Genomic DNA, 19,614 nt, shown 5'->3' with positions numbered 1-19,614 from the left:
GCCCAGCGCTCGTTCTTGGAGTTGCAGGTTTCCCGCCTGGATCTTGACGGTTCGACTGGACAGGAAGTCCCGGATGTAGTTGTAGGTGCGTTGGCCCATTCCTAACCGAGAGACCTGCTTCAAGATGACCGAGTGGTTCACCTTGTCGAAGGCGCTCTGGAGGTCGAGGCCGAGCACTGCTCTGTTGTCTCTGGTGGGGACTGTCGTGTCGAGGACTTCGTGTTGTAGTAACAGCATAGCATCTTGGGTACTGAGCTTCTCCTGGAACCCTAGCATGGTGTCCGGATAGAGGCCTTCTTGCTCGAAGTAACGTTGCCACCTGTTTCGTAGTACGTGCTCGAGCACCTTTCCCACGCATGACGTTAGTGAGATTGGGCGGAGGTGGTCTATGTTGGGGGGTTTGCCGGGTTTGGGTATGAGCACCGTCCGGGCCGTTTTCCACTGCGACGGTAGCTTGCCAGTTTGCCAGCAGCGGTTGTAGTATTTCGTTAGGGCCGTGATGGCCCCATCGTTCAGATTTCGTAAGGCTTTGTTGGAGATCTGGTCGGGACCGGCTGCGGACTTACAGTTGAGTTCCTGTAGCACGGCCCGGACTTCCCACTCCTCGATGTCTTTATCCAGGTTTGGATTGTCAGTTCCTTGGTAATCTTCGTGCTGTTCTGCAGGGGTACTGGGCAGATATTTTGCATTGATGCGCTTGCCTGTCTCTTCTTCTCCCAACTCCTTTAGTGCTGCGTGCATGGTTTGGGAGAGCCTGTGTTGTTGGCAACCCCTCGTCGATGTCTCGTCCAGGAGTTGGCGGAGGAGCTTCCAGGTCTGGCCCTTGTGTAGTTGACCGTCGGCGGCGCTGCACATGGCGTACCACTGTTGGGTACACAGTTCTTGGCTGTACTTTTCGATGGCTCGTCCTATCTCGGCCACTTTCTTTCGGAGCTTGCGGTTATGTCTCTGTCGTTTCCATCGGCGTTGTAGCGATTTGCGAGCTTCGATCATGTGGGCTAATTTGCTGTCGACTTGGATGATGTCCTCGTCGGTGTCGATTTCGGTGGTGGCTTCAGTCGGCGCTTGCTTGACGGCTGACGTCCACTCTTCGATGTCTGTGATGTCTTGCAGTTGATGGGAATCTTCTAGGGTCTTGCGGAATTGTGTCCAGTTGGTGAGTTTGTGCTGGCGGCGTGGTGCGGTTGTATGGTGTACACTTGTTGGGATTACGACTTCCAGGATGTAGTGGTCGCTTCCCAGGTTGCAGCCCGTATTGGTCCACGTGACGTCTCCCTTAGTCTTGGTTGACAGTCGGATGAATGTCAAGTCCGGGTTCGTGTCTTTCGTCGTGGAGGTCCCGATGCGGGTGGGGGTTTCTGGGTCCGAGTAGAGGGTGTATCCTGCAGCGTTGGCTTCGTCGAGAAGATCTCTCCCTTTGGTGGTTGTGCGGCTGTATCCCAGCTCTTTGTGCGGGGCGTTGAAGTCGCCTCCGATAACTATTGTTTCGTTTGCTGCCGTGCGTGTCGCTTTGTGTAACAGGGCTTTGAACTTTTGTTGCCGGTGCGTTGGATTGCTGTAAATGTTGACGAGCAGGAGGGTTTCCTGTCGTTTCTTGCCGACCACTACCTCGGTCGCGCAGTGTTCTATGGTGCTGCGGTCGAGGAAGTGGTCATGCTTGATGAATGTGAGTCCCTTTTTCACGAAAGTACACACTCCCTGCGCTGTCCCCTTGCCACAGTCTCTCGCGCTCGGAGGGCTGGCGTGCGCTCGGTAACCAGGCAGGGTCGGTGCACTCTCCGTGTGGGTCTCCTGTACCATGATGATGTCGGGCGGTGAGTCGATGCTTTGTAGGTGTTGTTGGAGGACCGCCTTTCGGCAGCGAAACCCGTTGGCATTCCACTGCCATATTTTCAGGCCTGTGTTTGCGGGTGTTCGGGCCATGTTGATGCTTGCAGTGAGGTGGTGGGGTTGCGCTTTTCTGTTGCGTCATCTTCACGGCCTAGCTTGCGATATAGGAAGTCTTGGAGCGCGTCCAGGCGGCGCTCTATGGCGGTGAAGCGGGCATTCACTCGGTGCTCGAAGGCATCCATTCTTTTTTCGAGGCGATCAATTCTCTCGGTGCACCTACGTAGGCGCACAGCAGAGCTTATCCCGCTGGTTGAGCGGGGTTCGGTCTCATCGTTGGCAGGCTGGGGGTGTTCGTCGTCTTGTTCTTCCATGCTCTCCTCGGGGGAGGTTGGGCGGGGTGCAGGCTTTGCTTCTTGTTTGGGGGCATGCTTGCTCGTTTGTGGGACTTGGAAGGTAGGCTGGGGACTTGCCTGTGTTCTCGCTGTGTGCTGTGGGGGTTGTTGATGCCGCGGCGTGAGGGACTGGGGCCGGGGAACTCTCCCTTGTTCCCACTCCGGTTGCGGAGCGGTTGCTGCTGCCTTCGGTTGCTCCCGCTGCTGCTGCGGTGGGTTGCGAAGGTGCCGTAACGCCTCTTCGAGGCGCTGATCCAGACGTCTGATCTCTGCCTTGAGTTCGGCGTTCTCTTCTTGTAGGGCTTGCATCGCGGTCTTGTGCTGCTTTGGCGGGCTGGTGCCTTGCTTGGGGTTCATAACTACGTCCGACCACTTAACCCTTTCACAGGAGCGAGACGCTTTGCGACCGTTTCTGCTACCGCGCCGAGCGTTTCTGCTGCGGCTTTCGCGCCTGCCGGAGGCCGAGCGATCCTGGTGGGCGGGGTTTCGCCGCGTGCAGCTGCGGCTCCTCTCCCGTTGACCTTGAGTTTCGAGAGGTGGGAAATTGGCGGGGTTTCTGCTCGGTGCACGTACGCTCTGCGGTGGGGGTGGCTGCGCGCGCTCCCAGCGTCGTTTCTTGACTAAGTATGGCATTTTGAATCGGTTTGAGCAGCCGGGTGCCCCTGTGGGGTGCGGGCCAGTATACACAGCTTGCAGTGAGGCTTGCATTCTTCTTCGTGATTCTCTCCTGGATTGGGCTTTCCGCATGCGAAGCATATTTTCGTTTGAGGATAAGGGCATACGTCCTGACGATGCCCGATTTTGCCGCATTGTCGGCATACCTGATGGTGTTGGCGGTACAGGCTGCAGCGGAGTAAGACCGCGCCGTATTTCACCGTTGCCGGGACTTTGTGACCTTGAAACAGGACGATGACGGCATGCGAGTCTCCTATTCGGTGTGCGTCGATCGCCATGGGGTTGCATTGATTCACTACGTTAGCTCTTATTTCTTCCGGCGTGTCTGCTGCCGCGATATTGTAAATTACGCCTTTGGCTGTGCCGTTGGGCGCCGCGTGGTAAGCGTTTACTTCGTAGCTTTGGTCCCCTATGTTGAGCGTTCGGAGTTGGGCGTATTTCACCGCTCTCTGCTCGCTTGGGGTGCTCAACACTATGATATTTTGTGCCGCGTTAGCACATACAGTATCTTGCAGGGTTTCGTCTCTCGCTATGCCTGTAGCCGCCATTATGGCCGTCATTAGAGTTGTGGCTTCCACGCGGCCGGTGTTGAGCCCGCCTCTAGGTCGTACTATAATCTTGTGCTCGTCCCTAGGAATGTTGGTAGGCATACGAGCCGCCTTCGTCATAGTAGCAGTTACTCTTCTCACAAAGTGGGCTTTCGAGGAACGAGGTTCGTGCCTTTTGGCGGGAGACTCACCGGTTGCACGTGGCGGTTGAGGGTCCCTGTGCGATGTCGTCGGGCGCCGCGCGGCGAGGGTCCACCCCGCGGTGTCGCATTCTTGTAGGTCTTCACCGGCGACCGCGATTACGGTGCGGCCGTCTCGCTGGTCCAGGTGCATGTGGAAATTCTGGGGCTCTGCTTGTTTTCGGTCTGGCGCATGATCCGTGTCCATCGCAGACGCCATGCTCCGCGATGCGGCGACGGCTGTGGGGCTCTGGCTGGCGGCCGGCGGGCGCGCCGGCCCGAAGTCGTGCTAAGCCTAGGTTAGGCTTAGCTCCCGGGCAACGCTCGAAGTCTTCCAATCACCAAAAATCGGTGAAAAGTCGAGTCGCCTCACCAAAATTTGGTATCGGCGTGTTCCCTGGGTCGAGCTGTTTCTCGTGGTAATAGAATTTCCTGGGTCCGCGGGAAACTTTCGGCACAATTGAGCATAACCGACGGAGCCGTTGCGAGACACGTCCGCTCACCTCGGCGACCGCAGCGCCTCCTGATTGGAATGACCTTATTGTGGAGGCTGATGGCGTTGCGGGCGACGAATTAGCCGAGCACGGCGCTGGGTGAACTTCGTGACCTCAGCTTGCAGGAGGGCCAACTGATGGTGTACCTCAACCAGCTCGTCCATATCCAGAGATTGCTTTTCAATTTGACTTTGCTTATTCCGCTGGTGGCGGGAGCGGTGGAGCACGTCGCGGTACGTCGGTCGGGACAGCGTTGTAGTGAGAGATTGGGCGCTCTCCGGAGGATCCACATTGTCTTCCTCCATTGTGCCCTGCTCCTCATTTTCCAAGCAATCGAACCGGTTAAACGTAGGAATTCCGCTGGGACCAGACTGGCGCCGCCAAGCCTTTCGCTTAGCACGAATAGCTTTGCATTTAGTGGGACATTTTTTATCCGTGATCGCATGGTCATCTGTACGGCACAGACCACACCGAAACTCGGTCTGCGGCGATGCAGCCGACTGCGTAGCTGGTGGCTCTGATGCATCGGTAGCCGGTGGTTCTGGTGCAGGGAATGGGCACGACTTGCTCATGTGTCCCTGACGAAATCACCGATAACAGTGCACCACTCCGGCTTTGTATGGACGTGGGCGAAGTACGCACCCGTTGTACAGGAAACGGTCAGGTGGCTCCAGCGGGCCTCGTAGAGTAACAAGGCACGTACGGCCGGAGCCCATGTATCGCACAAGGAGCACCTGGTGGGTGGCGCACCGGATGCCAGACCGGAGGTCTTCTGGATTTTCTCCTGGGTCCACGCCAGAAACGACATAGCGCCTGATGTCAGTTCCTGATAGCAGGTGCGCTTGTATAGACAGGCTCTTTTCAGGCGTGAGAGGAATACAATCCAGGGAGCACAATCGCTGGACAGCCTCAAGAGATGGCAACCATACTGATATTGAGTTGGTGCGATTGTGGTACGAGTAGCCGGTAAAACCAGATGTTCCTAGGCAGCTGACGAGCGTCTGTTGCAATGTCTTTGTTGGAAGCGAGGAAATATTGAAACGCTCCCGAGGCTTGATAGCAACCTTGTACGTCGAGGGGTTCGTAGCCTTACCCGTGGCACCTTGGGAACCACCGGCCGCTCTCTGTGGTGGAGGGGCAGCCGCTGGTTCACCCAACGGTGGGAGTGACGGGTTTGTGGCTGGTGTACACACCCGCTTGGCTGCAGGCGCAGTTGTGTCCACTGTCGGGACTGCGGGTGCTGTTTGGTCCGACAGGCGCTTCGGTAGACTGGACGGGTCAGCCGGAGGTAGTGGGAGCGGTGGCGTTACCTCCATTGGTAGTGAGCCGTCGAGTGCCATGTCAGTAGCGGTGTCTGCAGCAGTGGGCGTCGTCAGCAGATTCGTGGATAGAGCTACGCCGAGCTTCTCCGACGTGTGCGACATAGCCGCACGGCGCCGAACACGGCAGTTTTTCTTCCCAGGTATTCCGCGTGCCTGTGTGGACACAAGGACGTGGCAGATAGTATCTGCTCTCTCAAGGTAGTAACTCCGAACTTCTGTGTGTTGATCGTACTAGGTAGAGCGCCGGGTTGCACCTCCAGACACCAACGGGCAACGTTAACCTTACCAGCCAGAGAGTCTCGCATCATCTTTCAACTCTTGCAGTGGCGCCCGTTGTTGGGCTAAAGCTTAGCTTTTACAAATTGTCGCAATATGCATGCGAACGTGCGCTATGAGGTCCGAGCGGTTCATTTCCGCTTCTCCGCCTATACGCAGCACCTCGCTTATGTCTTCAGATGTTCGACGCGGTACCGTTCTTTTCGACGTCGAGGGAGTGTTTTAAAACGGAGCTACTGCATTTACTGTTTTTGCTTTCCAAGCACGGAAGATTAGCGAAGAGAGCAAGACTAACCGCAGTGATTTTGAATTACCGAAGCGAAGGAAATACAGAGACCGTGTATGCTTATGTGGCTTAAGATGGAAGCGTGAGAGGTCCCGGCTGTGGGGTTTTGGTTAATTTGAGCGAGAAAGTGAAAGTGTCAGTGTTTCAAAGTGTTCATTCTCAACCGCCGTGGTCAGAACGAACTTCTTGTTTTTCTTTTTGCTGAGAAAGGTGAGATAGAGAGCGATTACATTTGTAACACATAGCGGCAGTTCGAGAAAAGGAGGCCAAGTGTTGAACTCTAGCTAAAACAAGGGTCCCTGATGCAGCAGCTGCTTCCCCGGCCGTTTCAGTCACCTGACAGGTAGGTGAAGAACTGGTCCGGGCACCTATATCCTTAGATATGAACAGATTGCGTAGAAGGGGGCGGATGTTCCCCTGCTGTTAAAGGGACCCAGAAAAGCCTTTTGTAAAAGTTACAAAAGGCCTTTATTGTCGCGTAGCACCAATATAGCGATGTAATGCCGTTGTAATTATTGATCTACATTCAGTATTAGCTGCGCCAGAAGCAATTAAGTGCACCTCTCCCCCCTTGCCGATCGATTCCTCCTCCCTCTCTGCTTCTTTCAAAGCAGCTGGAAACACTGGGAATAGCCAGTGACATCGCGACTCTCGACTTCCGTTCTCCGCTAGCTACGTTCCTGCGCCTAGGCACGTGTCAATCGCTGCAGACCCGCCTTTGCCTCGGGATCGTGCAGAAAGGAGGAAGAGCAGCCGGAAGCCAATGGCAGTGACGTTGCCGGCGACCGACGATCGTCCGAATCAGAGGGGCGCTTCGCCGTTGCGTCAGCTGCGGTCGGCGCGCTGCGGCGGCGCGCTCATCGGCTGAGAAAGGCGGTCTTCTAAAATTGTTTACAAATTATCCGTACAACGTGGGGGGCTCACACTTGGCTCAAAAATCCCCCGTTATGTGTTCTACCACCTTAATGCATTTGATTGCCACCTTCACAAAGCTTTTCTGGGTCCCTTTAACACTGCTTTGCGTTAAATCGGATGTTTCCTACTGAACATATTCTCTCATCTAGATTTGTGAGTACATATGTTAATTTGGGTCCTGCGCAGAGTTTGCGATGCATGACCGTTGAGATTCCCGTGCTGAACAGGAAAGATATTTGTAACACTTTAAAAATTTTTTACCGAGCGAACCGCCGCTCTGTTCGCACTCAAACTTAACATGAAGGTCGTATTTTGTGGTCTATTTTGTTTGACACCTGTTTATTCTGAGAGTAAATAAAAAACGATTTTCGCCTATGGGAAAATGGCGGCCGATGTGGACATGCGAGTCAGCGCAAGTTGATTATGATGATTAGAGACCCTCCCTTCCCAGTGAACGCAAGCACGTCTTGTAGAAGTCTCAAACTTATCTTGTGTAGCTGTCCAAGACATCTTGATCTGCACATTAGGACAGCTACCACACTTCTATACGACATCTTGCAAGACCTCCGAGATGTCTACGCAACTCCTGATCAAGATTTTTATAGACACTGCCAAGACGGGAGATAGCCATCCTGTAGCTCGGCTAACGCGACGCTATGCTTGATCTACAAGACGTCTTGCAAGTAATTTTTGATGATATCTCAGAGACTGCTAGAAATTCCAACAAGACGTTTACAGGACGAATACTAAACACCTCATAGCTATCTGGATTGAAAGCAACAAAACGTTTATTCTCCGTTTTGACGACGTTCTCAGAAACCTTGAATAGCAATCGACGAGACTTCTAAGCATGCCAGATAGAGACATAATGTCTTGGGACGATGTTTTCTAGTAGTTGTGGAGACATAAAGAAAAACCTCTCACAGCAGTTTGCGCCAGCGTCATTGTATTCATCTTGCTATCATCTTATTAAGATGTCATCAAGACGACTCAGCTCTCTTCCTGTTTTACGCCCAGGGGTATATAGAAATGCGGTTATCAGAACAAGAGTGCACATATCTAACTGATTTCATCTAAAACAACTTTGATATTGCTTGATTGTGGGGTTTAACGCGCCGACGCAACGCAGGCGATGAGGCGCGCCGTAGTGGAGGGCTCCGGATTAATTTTGACCACCTGGGGATCTTTATCGTGCGCCGAAATCTCGTACACACGGGCGTTTTTGCTTTTCGCCTCCACCAGAAAAGCGGCCGCCGCGGCCGGGAATCGAACCCGCGACCTCGTGCTCAGCAGCGCAACGCCTTAGCCACTGAGCCACCGCGGCGGGTAACTTTGATATTGCATGGATGGGACAGCATAACCACATTTCACTGCATTTCGTGTGGCCTGACAAATTTGACTGAGCTAAAGCGTCTATAGACACACCTTAAATGCAGCAATAAGCACTGAGCAACTTTTGCAAGACTAGCAATTTTATTATTCAAAATAAACATGACAAGTCAAAATAGAATAAAAGGTGACCGAAAGATGTGACCGAAAGGTGACCGAAAGATGCGGCTGTCACTGCGGCGCAGCTCTCGTACTATGGGATTGTTGTACTAGAGCTGTCGCCTTCGTGCCAGCCTGCGGCTGTCATTGCGGCGCAGCTCTCGTACTATGGGATTGTTGTGCTAGAGCTGTCGCCTTCGTGCCAGCCTGCGGCTGTCACTGCGGCGCAGCTCTCGTACAATGAGATTGTTGTACTAGAGCTGTCGCCTTCGCGCCAGCCTGCGGCTGTCACTGCGGCGCAGCTCTCGTACTATGGGATTGTTGTGCTAGAGCTGTCGCCTATGGTATGGTGTAGTGCCTAGAATATACTATTCTAGTCACTACACGTCTAAATCGGCGGCCTTTTTCCCATAGGCGAAAATGGTTTTTATTTATTTTCAGAGTAAACAGGTAAGTATGGCGTTGTTCCCGGTGTGAAACAAAATAGACCACAAAATGCGACCCGCATGTGAAGTTGAGCGCGAGCAGAGTGGCGGTTCGCCCAGGAAAAATTTTTAAGGTGTTCCAATTATCGTCGCACCACCCTGTACAGGAGCGGGATAAGGAGGCGTTCTGTGTGTTTTTGGGGGTGGAGAGTCGTGGCCGCAGGTATACACGGTATGTGAGTTCGCGTACTTCTTGGTCGCGTACCCTGCTCCCTTCGAGACCCTCGTGTCGGGGTGATGTCAGAAGTGTGACGTGAAATTTCGTTATTGTAGATGGGAGAATCCTTCTCAAACGTTTTGGTGTTCTGCCTGCAGCCTTGTTGATGGTCTTTTGAGAGTGTGTAACGATGTTTCAGCTTCTGCTCGATAGTTCCGCAGGCGGATCGAGGGGTTTGCTGTAATTTTTCTTTCCCCGTGTGTAGTGGGGCCAGGGCCGTACCCAGAAATTTTTTTCGGGGGGGGGGGTTATGAATTTTGGGAAGGGGATAGTTTTGCTGAAAGCAACAGTAAGTATTGTTTACGTGCTGCCTGGAAAAGATTTCGGGAGGGGTTCGAACCCCCAAACCCCCCCTCTGGGTACGGCCCTGAGTGGGGCCATGTGCATGGGCATTGGCAGGATTTTGTCTTGAGAGGGGCAAATCTACTGTATTGATGGAAAAGAGGGAAAGGGGCGGGGCAATGAGTTCTTGGGTTGCTTGGGGAGGAGGAGGAAAGTGCTTCTTTTGCATCCCCCTGTCGACGCGCATGTCCGGGAGGGACTAGCAGCTACCTGGCCAGCTGGAAACTCATACGGCAACGGCGGCGTAGCGGCTTTCCGTGTTTTTCACGCCCATTCACGCTCCTATTCGGGCTGACGCTTTTTTTCAGTTTCCGTTCTTCTTCCTCCAAGTGAACGACATGCGTCCGTCCCATAGCGAGTTAACACATCGAAGGCCTCCACCTTTATTCCAGAGGACACACACGTGGGTGTCCCTTTCGCTGCCCAGTCGTAGGCATCTTATTGTCTCAGACCCACCAACCACACCAACTCAGACCCAAACCGCTCGATTGCGGAGGACACCTGACAGGGCGCGTTGAACCATGAGACTCCTACGTTTAAATCTCCCTCCACAACAACGGGTATCGGCATCGGTATCGGCATTTAGCCCGGCTGTGCGTGCATGCCACCCCGACTCGTGCACGCCTAAGCCGGCAACCGGGGATGGGTGCATAATTAGGCGTGAAATACACCGCCGAGAGAGAGAGAGAGAGAGAGAGAGAGAGAGAGAGAGAGAGAGAGAGAGAGAGAGAGAGAGAGAGAGAGAGAGAGAGCTCTTTATTAGAAGAAAGCAGAGAGGTCTGCAGGCATGTGGTCGCCTACATGCGTGGGGATGAGGTGGAGGGAGTAAAGACCCCAAAGGAAGCAGGGCGAAAGAGAGGGAAAAAAGGAAGAGGCAAAAAGAAGGCAACACGGAGTGTTCCGTGGGTCACGTAAAAGTCGAGGTGGCCTAGGATGACGATGTATAAGTTCTACATTGTCTCTGTGACGCCGATGTCGTGTAAATAATCAAACAGTGCATCTAACACTTTTCGCTGGGATGATGGAGATGACCATGGTCCAAGAAGAGCTTTCAATGATAAAAGTCCATTGTTGAGGCACTCGATCTTCTTGGCGAGGTCGTTCCTTTCCTGGTTGTACGCCGGACACTCTAATAAAACGTGTTCAGCAGTTTCTGGCAAACCACAGTTATCACAGTAAGGGTTTGTGGTTTGACCGAGGCGATGTCGGTAGGAGTTCGTAAGTGCTGCGTTGAGGGGCAGCCGATGGTAGAGCGTCTCAAGTCGACGTGGGATTCGCTCTGGGAGCCTCATTCTCAGGTCTGAGTCTATGTCATACAGAAAAGGGTGGTGAGTTTCGGGAAAAGACCAGAGGCGGTTTCGTTCCTCTAAGGCAAGCTGCTTCGGTAGCGCTGCAGCCTCGTGCTTTGTAAAGAAAATTTTCCTTACATTGCGGAGTTGTAGCCCTCTGCGAGCCGCCTCATCTGCTTTCTCTTTGCCAAGAACGCCACAATGTGCGGGTATCCACTGCAAGGTCACACGATGCCCAGCGACGTAGGCTATATTGTGCAGGTAGGTGATGTCGCGGGATACATGGTCGTGAAGGCTGAAGCAACTGGCGTGCCGTAGGGTTTGCAGCGCTGTCCGTGAATATAGCCCATTCTGATGATGGCCGACGAAGAATGTAGCGGAGGGCTTGCTTAATTGCATGAAGCTCGGCCGACGTGCATGACGTTGCACGTTGAAGGCGGTAGGACAGCGCTTGGCCGGTAAGCGAAACGTAGACGCCCGATGCACTACTGTGAGGTGTAGATGAACCGTCCGTAAAAATGTGGGCCATATGTGAATAACAGCCACTAATGTGGGCGAGCACGAGTTGAAGGAAGTAGAATTGAGGGAGTGTTTGCTTTGAGGTGACACCAGGGCCCGTTTGCCCGTACGCATAAGTGCGCGATTAAGTTCCCGCTAACGAATAAGACGCCAATAAGTCGAATTCAGCCACGGCAAATAAGCCGGTTTCCAGAAAACCCGACACAAACGCTACCTTAACCAAGCGTTTGTATCAGTTTCGGGCAAACGACTTATTACCTATACAGCGGTAAAGTCGTAGTTGAGAACTTATTCCCCCACTTATCGCGTTCGGGCAAACGGGCCCAGGTATGTTGAGTTTTATGCACACCGGTGACAGAGTCCAAATGGAGAAAGAAAGACTTTATATGCCAGCAGACTAACATCTATTATTATTACTCCGCCAGAAGAACTATAACCAACTGGTCGACGAGGGCCGCCGACACGACAATGTCTCTCGGAATGGCTTTCAAGCTAAAGAAGAATTATGCGCTCACGCCGGCGCTCCGACGGGGCAAGGTGCTTTCAACCGGAAGGGACCCACTGCTAGTGGGCGAGGTGGAATTTCAGGCGCAACTACCGCGGCTACATTTACGGCGGTGGTGGCGGCGGCGGCGGCTTTCGGGGCGTTGTTGCACGCTTTCGCGCTGCTGTTGATTCTCCGCTATCATCTGATAACGGCGCTACGGCCGCTGTCAGCCGACTGCGCAATTCGTTCAAGAGGCATGTGTGACCGGCACATGACTGGAGTGCGGACAAACAGACGGCAGTGCTTTTGTCGACTTGTTGACGCAGAACAAAAATGCATGGATGATGGAACCCTAGCCATAAACAGCTAAGCTATATAGAAATATTCTTTACTCATGCGAATGCGAGTGAGCTGTTTGCGAGGTAGGGCTTCCTACAAACGTACAAATTCCGTATGTCCCCAAATTTATGTTTCCTGGTGACCATCAGCGACGACATTCCAAGAAGATACACCGGTATCACCGCGCACTGCCGACTGGACTGCCGCGTCTACCCCCCACCACACCCCAAGGTGACAAGAGAGGACGCAGTTACCCTCGGGCAGCTCCAAACACCTACCCGCATGGAACACTACTCCATGTCTTGTGTCCCACTACATACACATTGATTTGTAAACACTGCCCGCACCCAACACTCCCTACCATTTGGGTAGGAGTGGCGACACTCACCGTCACTTACCCCCTATCGAACCCCACCCCGGAGCACGTGGAGGACCAGTTGACCAGTTCAAGACAAGCGGCGACTGGTGGACTAGGGCCTGCCGGCAGCAAAAGACCAGTGCTCTCTGGACTGAGGACGACCCCAACCAAGGGACGCCTATACCTCATCCTCCTCTATAAGACGCGGCACTGGTGATTTGCATTCGTGCGCTGGAAAAGTATTGCATGACGTCAGTTCATCACTCATGAGCCAGTGAACAGTCCGAACAACACCAAGGCAACGCGAATCAGATTTATTCTCATCTTGAAAACAAAATACAATTGACCTTTGACAGTTAGGAACAGGGGAAATTGCCCTGCGAAAATGGATCACAGACGAATGAAACTTCTCTAACAGCTGAACTTTGAAGTGGCCGCGAGCGAGACAGTCTCCCCGAAAGTGGGCTACTTGACCAACCTGCGAGACAGTTCAGCCACCAGCTGGCTGAAGACGAGCGGGTCCACGTTCTGACCGACCAGGCTGAGGAAGAAGACGTCGCCGGGAGACATTGCCGACACGACAGCCGAGATGCTCTTGCTGTCCGGGTAGCGCCAAGCGACCAGGCGGCGCCTCAGAGGTGCCGTCACCAATAGAAGGGCTCGGTAGACCACAGCAGGCAGGCCAGAGCACAGCAGGAACACGTACCAGAACCAGAGGAAGGCAAACAGTTTCTCGTTGAGGATGTTCAGCGGCAGAACGCAGATGGCCTCGTGGTTTTCGAGCGTGCCTGACTGGCCAAACTTGAGGAAGGTGCACATGGTCACGCGAGGGAACGTCATCACTGCTGGACTCACAAACTCTTGGTTCGCGCCGCGGTGCCAGCTGACCAGGTCCAAGCCGTACGTGAAGAAGCCTCCACCCAGGACGTAGTCCGTCAGAGCCATCTGGACGACAACGTTCAGCACGCTGAGCAGCTCGCAGACGATGTACTTGACCAGGTACCAACGGTTGCGGTTCATGCTGACAACGAGAAAGTCGGCCATCTGCGAGCATGCTTCGGCCCGGTCCTGCAACGCGGTCGAGCGTATGTCGAGAGCGGCGACGATGGCCGAAACGCGGCCACCTTCCCAGACCTTCCAGAGCCAGCGAGGCGCGTAGAAGGAGAGCGCCTGGGTGAACAGCAGGAAACAGATCCACTGGTAGTAGGTGTGGTACTTGCGATCTTCGGTACCGCTTCCCACAGGCGCATAGCCCGTACCGGGGTAGACGATGCTGTCCCTGTACGAGGCGCTGAACAGGCTTCGCTGGCTGAACGTCGACTCGACCCAACACAGGGAATTCACGATGCTTTCAGGCAGATTCGGGCAGTGGCAGTCGATTGGAGAACCGACGTACTCTTTGGCAGTGAGAAGCATGCAGAAGGCGAGCAGGAAGGCGACCGTGACACTGGTGTGAAGGCGGAAGACGTTGCCGTCGATGTGCACGCGACGCGCATTGAAGAAGTTGCGCAAGTTTCCCAGGAGTTGAAGCATCTTTTGAATTCTTTTTCTTCCGGAGCCAAGCTCACAAGTAAAAGTTCAACAACGCGAAGCGTCTCTCGCCACAGCGCAGCGTTCGAACCAGGCCGAAGCGATCCACGTGTTCCACAAAGAACGACCGGAAGACGCGTCGATTGAAGCGCCGACCACGATTGGACACCTAGCGTTCCTCGCAACCTTCTTGGCAGCGTTCCTTACACACTCCAAGAGGGACGCCAAGGAAAGATGCGAGAGCGTCTGCTACGAAACAAAAGATCGCGTGTTCAACGTTCGTGCATGCACCAGGTTGAACTATTGCAATAGCCTCCCACGAAATTCTTATTTTATGTGCACGATAAAGAGTGCCTGAAATAGTAACGTCCTATTTTTGCCCATTAGGACGGTCAAAACAAATAAAATTGGCAAAATTGCGAGGGTGTATGCAACAGTCAATTAATAATTAATGAATGAGACAGGCGAGTGCAACAGGTTATTAATAATTAAATACTTCGCAAACACACACAAAAAAAATCCCGGTTGGTATCCAGTGCGATTAGGGTTCCCCTCCCGGCAGAAAAAAACATCTTCGTTGAGCGGGGGCGCGCGAGATTCTTGGCCTGCCGCGGAATGGCGGAGCAGACGACGCATATCGTGTACCGCCTGCAGCTCTCGCGCACTGTAAACAATGCCATGAAAACGAATGAGACCACCGCTTTAATGCTAATTAAATTGGTTTCACGTGTTTAAGAACAACTGAATCTATCGAATGGAGGTTGGCGGAACTTGGGTCATTATATCACACTTGACTAGATACTAGTATTAATAAAAAGTGCGAACTTCGTGACGATGTGTAGATAACCACAACGTCAATAAAAAAATACTTGAAATCTACAACAGCATTGAAAACAAAAAAGAAGAGATATTTATATGTGGTTGTTACTTGAGGGATTTCGAGGATTTTGAGTTGCTCGAGGTGATTTTGACAGGCACGAGGTTGCCGTTCCCCCCTCCTCCGCGCTGGGGCTCCCACTAAGGCGGCGGTAGGGTTAGCCAGTATCGCGCCTAACAAAAAGTGAAGTAAGGGGTACTTCGCTCTCTGCGGAGAGCGATGGTCCCCGGCGTAGTCTAAAAAATTACAGTGCCGAAAAATCAGTGTCGATGGGTGTGGAAAGGGGGAGGGTGGACTAGTGGCTTCGTGGGGAGCGCGATCACCCAGCCGCCCCCTCCCCTCCCCCCGCCCCCTCTTGGATCTGCCACTCGCCGGGTGGCTGAATCACCAGACAGACAGACAGACAGACAGACAGACAGACAGACAGACAGACAGACAGACAGATCAAAGCGTTCTTGTTTGAGTAGCCCAGGAAAGACAATTGTCTTTAAAAATTAGGCTACTTGGCGGCTGCAGTGCTTCACGAAGGAAAATGTTATTATTCTAGACGTTAACCGTTTTTGTAAAGTTTTGTAAAAAAAAATTAAGCAGATCAGATCAACACAACCACACTATACAACAATTCAGTCCTTTATTTGTAAGTATAGCCATTTTGAGAAATTTTGGTTCACTGTTTGCCCAGAAATTTATTTCTTGAACCGCAATGTGTTTCCAAGAGGCGCTTTTAGGATTGTTCTAATAATATAAACGGGACGCTACAGTTCGAGCTTGCGCTTGTGTGCGATGCGCGTCTAGTGTGCTGCAGGAGTAGGGGCAGCAGCAAAAAAGATCGAACATTTTCATTTTTCAAACAGCCAAAACGCTTACAGAAGACAGAAATGCTATGTGACGCTGGATGTAAGGTTCCGGACTGCGTGTGCTATTCTGGAACTTTTAAAGCCGATAGTCTTTCTTGGGCCAGAAAGTTTGGTCTGTCTGTCTGTCTGTCTGTGACTCGATTCAGCCACCCGGCCAAAGTAATATGGATACTGCGTAATAGTCTTATATACTCACAGCCAAATGTAAACGTCTAAACCCGGTTTATATGTTCATACTTGTCAACTTTGTTGAACAAGAACAATACATTACGCAAATATAAGACAGGAAATTAGTACAGAAAGGATATTAACAGTGTTCCTTTAATAGAAAATTCATGGATGATTGGTTTTTCGATAGCAAATGATATTCTACATCTACTGCAGAAAACGGCCGCCTGCTGTTTCCCGCGCCACCTTCTGGCGCCATATGAGAAACCACGCGGCAACAGCAACGAAAGGTTCCACAAGCTAGGTTCCACATTCTGCTTGGAACGCACGTGGAGCACGGCAACGCGGTTCTATAAACCTTGAAGTCGGCCGCCTGGATTCACGCGCGTCTCCGCCGTACTGCAGCGCTGGCATCGGGGAACCCGGCCTGTAGCAGTGGAACGCGGTAAATTCAAATCAGCTTGAGCAAACCTTTAGTGTGTTTACCTTGGGATGAGCGCGACGGAACAGGAACAATACGAGAGGTGAGCGGGAAAACAAAGGGGGGCATCTCCTTGGAAAATGTGTACAAAGACTATCGTCTTTTGACGACATCTGCAAGGAAAGGAGCAGATAAGCGGCCAATTTTTTTTTAAAAGTAAAGCGCTTAGCAGCCTTACTGAAGTTAAACAATTCGATCCGAGTGACATGAGCCATAAACCACATTGGTTTGGCAGTTTATACTTTGTATAATCATGGCCTGTCTGGAGAGAGGGAAGAAAGAATGAGAGAGACGATAAGGAGAGAGAGGAAAAGAGGGAGGGAGGGAGGGGAGAGAGATAAACACTTTATCGAGCGTTATGTGGTCCGAGGGGCTGTAGTGGCCCTCAGATTGGGCCGGGTGGTGACTTCAGTATAGCTCTGTAACCATGGCGGTTTGCACCCCTGGGTCTGAGCTCCCCAGCACCTCCTCTCACTATTCTTTGCAAGAAATTGGAGGAAATGGGTGTTTAGGACATCCCTACAGGATGTGAGGAAGGGTGGCGAGGGCACCGCATGCATGGAATTCTGGGAAGAAGGGTAGATAAGATTGAGTTTTGCGGGATTGAGGAAGGTGTTTTTCTGGAGAAGACGCCACGTGTGTTCTTGGGAAAGGTCGAGTTGGGTATGGGTGGGAGGGAATCTACGGCGGGTGAAGCGGTGATGGGTAGTAATTTCGTAGTACGTGGCTAGTATATGTCCCTGGCAGATCTGGCCCAGTGGTAGGGAACGTGACTGGTTCCGGCTCGGATCGTAAGCCCTCGAACCGCGTTGTGGGCAGCCTCATTTCCCTCGAGGTCAGCGTGTTCCGGAGTCCAGGTAAGCGTTACTAGGGAATTGGTTGGATTTTGTTGCAGATTTTTGAGGGCCAGCGTTGATAGTAGGCCGCTAGCGAAATTTCGAATTGCCGTTCTAGAATCGGGTTATAATTGATGGGGTTGGCCTAATTGAGAGGGCTGACGCAATGGCCACATCCTCGCCGTGGCCGGATGTACAGTGTTAACGGTGATTGAGGGGAATTGGGGGTTACCGGGTCGTTAATTGCAGCGATGATGTAGGCATTGTGGTGCCTACATTCGGCAGCATCATCATACACCACATCGGGTCGGATCGGGAAACGTTAGTGTAGAGCTCGTATCCCTTGTTCTCTACGGCCCGCGTTGTGAATAGGAAGCATGTTGCGAGGGATTGGTCTGATGATAAGAGTGGAGTGAATTTTGCTAGAGAGGGGAGATTTTGCTTCAAGGTCGTCTAGAGTGGTTATTCCTAATTGGTTGAGAATGGTTATTCCTAATTGGTTCCGCTATCGGAAACCCCCAGTGGGAGTTTTCGATAGGCGGACCACCTGATTGGATAAATGGGTTTCGATGAGCTCCTCCGCCGTGTTATGTAACCCAATTCTTTCGCGTCTCGCAGTAGATGTATATTTGAGAGGGAGGTGAAGGGCCGATTTGTATGCCCGGCGGATGAGGTGACTGACTTCCTGTAATTCACTTTTACTGGGGTTCAAGTAGGGGAGTGAGTAAGTGATTCTGCTGATAACAAATGCCTGGATTTCTAACCGCCCCTGCGACGGTTAGATATTCGCCTAATGAGCCCAATAGTTTGGGTGGCATGCTGTTCCAATTTGTGGAGAAATTGCATGTTGGCTCGATTTCGCTGAATTGCCATCCCCAGTATTTTAAGCGCAGCGATCGACCTATGGGATCGGATTGTAGCTATCTGAATTTTAAAGCCAGGATAAATTTTAGAATTTTTTTTCAGGGCGTAATAGAAGCATTTCTGACTCATCAGGGGAGAGACAACGAAATCCCTGAATGTCCAGCTTCTACTATGACCCGAGTGCCTGCCTGCAGAATCTCCTCTAAGTGCGAATCACTGCCGCCCGTGACCCACAATGATGTCATCGGCGTATAGGCTGAACCTGAGATCGGGAATTTGTTCTATTCGATTGGGCGTGTTTAGTATGGCCAGGTTGAATAGTACAGGAGAGAGCACCACCCCTTGAGGGGTTCTTTTGGACGGAAGCTCAAACCGTGTGAGATGTAAGGTCCCCTATTTGTATAACTGCAGTTCGACCGGACAGAAAGCTACGTATGTAGTTGTACGTGTGGGCTGCCTGATTAATAGACTGTACATTGTTCATTATGGCTTCGTGGGATACTTTGTCAAATGGCTTAGTTATATCTAAAGCAAGAATAGCTGCCGTGTCCAGGTTTTTTCGTGGTGTTATTTCTCGGGAAATTCGGAGGAGAACGTCTTGTGTCGTCAGGCCAGCGCGGAACCCTATCACGGCGTCTGGGAGCCTTGAAGGTGAAAGACTAGTCGCGCGAGGATAATTTGTTGATAGAGCTCCCCCAAACAAGATGTAAGGTACATGGGTCGAATATGTTCTTATGCCAATGGTTTTCCGGGTTTGGAGATAGCTGTAATTTTAGCATGTTTCCACAATTGCGGTAGGGTGCCTTGTGGCCAACCACCCTACCCTTCGGGCGCGGTAAGAGAATGTTATTTCGTGTAACAAATTCAACCCCCCTTTCCTTCTTCAAGCGCGAGTCCCTTACTAGGGCCCGCGGGTTCGATAAGCGGAGGCTATAACTAGCGTTGTCGGGTGAAAGACAAAAATCATGCACCCCTCCGCCAAACGACGATGGTTGAACGCGAAGTTTTCTCGTGATGGATTCTGTAGTCGGCCAATCCCCCGCTGCGAGTATGTGCTTTTATGGAGGTACGCACCACTTCTCTAAAATTCCCACAGAAACTCTGGGGTGTGCACTCCGTAGGCCTAACGTATGGGTTCGGGCTGTACGACGCGAATCGGTAACCGCTGCTTGGTGATCGCTTCGCCCATGTCGAAATGGAGCAGTCAGATAGACGCCGGCTTCAAAACAAGAGGGACCCAGATTCGATTCCGGCTAAAGAAAGCGTTTCTTTCTTTCACTTCACCCACGATTATTCATCATTATCGTCCGAGAAAGTTGGTTTTCCTGAAGGGCGTATTGGCGTACAACAGCCTCAGTGAGGACACCAATGCTTTGCGTTAAAAGGAGTTACAATGTAGAATTGTGAAATGCCGTCTTAGCCTCTTATTTCTGCTTTGCCCCGAGTGTGGTATAAACGCCACTCATTTTTTAACAATTGATCAAAATTTCATAGTACGTACACCAAATATATGCTTCAGTTCACTCGAAACGAACGCAGTATGCTTTGATTTTACGCGGT

At 52.0% G+C, this 19,614-nt stretch overlaps 1 pseudogene; it reads right to left on the bottom strand.

The window, feature by feature from the left end:
- Positions 1–12,791: 12,791 nt before the first annotated feature.
- LOC144144589 (innexin shaking-B pseudogene) lies at positions 12,792–14,191 on the bottom strand (annotated as a pseudogene).
- Positions 14,192–19,614: the final 5,423 nt, after the last annotated feature.

Source organism: Haemaphysalis longicornis, unplaced genomic scaffold (genome assembly GCF_048455015.1).
Source record: "Haemaphysalis longicornis isolate Haplotype H1 unplaced genomic scaffold, Haemaphysalis longicornis Haplotype H1 scaffold_7, whole genome shotgun sequence".
Lineage (NCBI taxonomy): Eukaryota > Metazoa > Arthropoda > Arachnida > Ixodida > Ixodidae > Haemaphysalis > Haemaphysalis longicornis.
The sequence above is the reverse complement of the archived record's forward strand: the minus strand, read 5'-3'. Positions and strand labels throughout refer to the sequence as shown.